Genomic DNA, 2984 nt, shown 5'->3' on the forward strand with positions numbered 1-2984 from the left:
GGGGGAGGAAGGCGGGGTGGGGGGGAGAGGGAGAGAATCCCAAGCAGTTTCTGCACTGTCAGTGCACAGCCCAAGGCAGGGCTTGAGATTACCACCTAAACCAAGATCAAGAGTCAGGTGCTCAACCAGCTGAGCCACCCAGGAACCTCTGCCCTTACTTTAATTACCTATATGCTGCTCCCCTATGGTGGCAGCACCTTGTAGCTGGAAAAGCACAAGCTTGGGGCAGGTGCTCTGGGTGTGAATCCTGGCTATACTGCCTTTTGACTACATGGTCTGTAACAAGTTTCTTAACTTCTAGCTCCTTCCAAAAAACTTGTAGCTATTCAATTAATAATTGAGGAACCAATAAATAAATCTAGTGCATAGGCTTGGTAGGAAAATCAAATGCAATCATTTGCCTAAACAAGCCCACAAATGTTCTTGGCACATAGGAATTTCTCTGAAAATGTTTATTCTTTTGCCTTCCTCCTTGCCGGAGCCTGGTTGTTGCTACATTCATTCCTGCCTCCCTCGCTTTGTTCACGCAGGTCCCACTTCTGCCTCTTTTTGAAGCCTACCCAAAGCCCAAGTATTTGTTAAGATTCAGCTCTACTTTTTTTTTAAATTCTTTTTTAATGTTTATTTTTGACAGAGAGAGAGACAGAGCATGAGTGGGGGAGGGGCAAGGAGAGAGGGAGACACAGAATCTGAAACAGGCTCCAGGCTCTGAGCTGTCAGCACAGAGCCCGACGTGGGGCTTGAACTCACGGACCGCGAGATCATGACCTGAGCTGAAGTCGGGTGCTCAACAGACTGAGCCATCCAGGCGGCCCCCAGCTCTCCTTTTTTTGTATTCGTCATGAAGTCCTCATTAATCTCAGTACTCTCTCTACCTTTGAAGTCTTTATGATCCTTTATTGAAATATTTTCCTTTGTAGTTCTTAACTAGCTGGGCATTCCCCTGCGCCACTGTTGATGTCATCTATGATGTGATGAGGGTGGTGGCCATCAATAGATTGGGCAGTCCCCAGGATCTCTCTAGTGATTCCAGAGAGTTCTCTGGCTAGAGATCGGTGCTGCGTCTGTCAGGCAATGTTGATAATCTTGTCAGAAGTGATGTTTCCGCTGTGCTTGAAGTTTTTCTGCTCCTTTCTGTATCTTGGCGGTTCCTTGAGGGCTTTTTGATAATCGGAGCAGAGCCAGAAGGTACCACTTCAATCTGGGCCTGTGTATTCTGAATGGTCACTTTCACTGTCATCCTCAGACCCTTCCCATCACCAGTTGCATTGGTGATATCATCACAAACTTCTTTTAGAGACAGACCCAGGGGACCGATCTTCGGGGCCAGGGCAGATGTGGCACGGACTGCCCCGCCTGTGCACCTCAGGTATATGCCTTTGATCTCTTTGGGGTCGAACTTAGGCAGCGTGGTGGAGGCGGCTAGCGTGGGACGAACCAGGGTTTGGGATAACCGAAGAGAGTTGCACCTAGGCCTCCTCCCAGCCAAAAGCCTAAAGTGAATGAGATATTAGACACTAAAATTTAGGGGTCCCAATAAGGCCATAAACAGAGAGAAGCTCTCACATAAAGAAAGGAAAACACTCAACAGTTACTGAACAGTGACGAGTGCTTTCCCTGTACAATTATGTTTATCCTCACAATGGCCTCAACAGGGAGGTCTTCATAGTCCTGTTTTGCTGATGAGAAGCCTTTGGTGCAAGGTCACAGAGCTGGAAATGGCAAAGGTGGATTTTGAACCCACGGTTGGTTGCACACTTCCTTTTAGGTTGGATTGCCGCCTTCACTGACATTTATGTTAAAAAATATTGGTTTTTAACTCATGAGTGATAAGTCCACATTAAGTTTTTGAAAAACTACAATGGTAGCAGAGATGGGCATATCTAACCTCTCGTTCAACATAAATTAATTTTTGTCCCCGTGAGTCAAGGTAGCCTGTGGTTTACTCAGTGTGACTCAAAAATGACAGTTTTATGTGCTTCGGAGGGAGAACTGGTTGACTAATGGGTAGTTCAGAAACCTTTTACACACAAAGAGCTCAATAATTTCCCACTTTAAAAGTGTCACTTGCAGGTATCAGTTAACGACCAGCAATGGCTACTCAACAAACAGGCATTTATGATGAGTGCTTCAGTGTGAGAAGTTGGACAAAATGACCTCTCGGGACCCTCCCCATGGATGTAATCAATCTCATCAAACCTCAGGCTCAGTTGGAGGCCAGAGTGGAGCACTGTTCTCCTGTTTTGAGCTGTTACGTTCCTGTTTTGAAGGAACACACCTTATCTCCCCAACTGGGAGGTTCTGTGAGGGTAGAGACTTGACTTTTCGTTTTTCTCCCAAAGCAGCAGGTGCAGAATTGAGCACGTAGTAGGTACTCAGTAAACACTAATTGAATGATTACTTCAAGATCTTGTAACTCCAGATGCTTATAATACGGGGACACTTAAAGCAGGGTCAGAGCAACAGGGGACTCTAAATAATGGTTCTGAAGAACCATTATAAAATAGATTGGGCAGACTCCCCAGTAACAGACAACATTTATTGCTTTAGAGATCTAGTAGCCACTTTGTTATTGTTGTTTTTTTTTTAATTTTTTTTAATTTTAAATGTTTATTTATTTATTTATTTTTTAATTTTTTTTCAACGTTTATTTATTTTTGGGACAGAGAGAGACAGAGCATGAACGGGGGAGGGGCAGAGAGAGAGGGAGACACAGAATCGGAAACAGGCTCCAGGCTCTGAGCCATCAGCCGAGAGCCTGACGCGGGGCTCGAACTCACGGACCGCGAGATCGTGACCTGGCTGAAGTCGGACGCTCAACCGACTGCGCCACCCAGGCGCCCCTAAATGTTTATTTTTGAGACAGGGAGAGACAGAGCATGAACAGGGGAAGGTCAGAGAGAGGGAGACACAGTATATGAAGCAGGCTCCAGGCTCTGAGCTGTCAGCACAGAGCCTGACACGGGGCTAGAACTCACGGACCG

At 46.0% G+C, this 2984-nt stretch overlaps 1 pseudogene; it reads right to left on the reverse strand.

The window, feature by feature from the left end:
- Positions 1-855: 855 nt before the first annotated feature.
- LOC123596351 lies at positions 856-1510 on the reverse strand (annotated as a pseudogene).
- Positions 1511-2984: the final 1474 nt, after the last annotated feature.

The sequence above is a fragment of the Leopardus geoffroyi genome, chromosome B1 (assembly GCF_018350155.1).
Source record: "Leopardus geoffroyi isolate Oge1 chromosome B1, O.geoffroyi_Oge1_pat1.0, whole genome shotgun sequence".
Lineage (NCBI taxonomy): Eukaryota > Metazoa > Chordata > Mammalia > Carnivora > Felidae > Leopardus > Leopardus geoffroyi.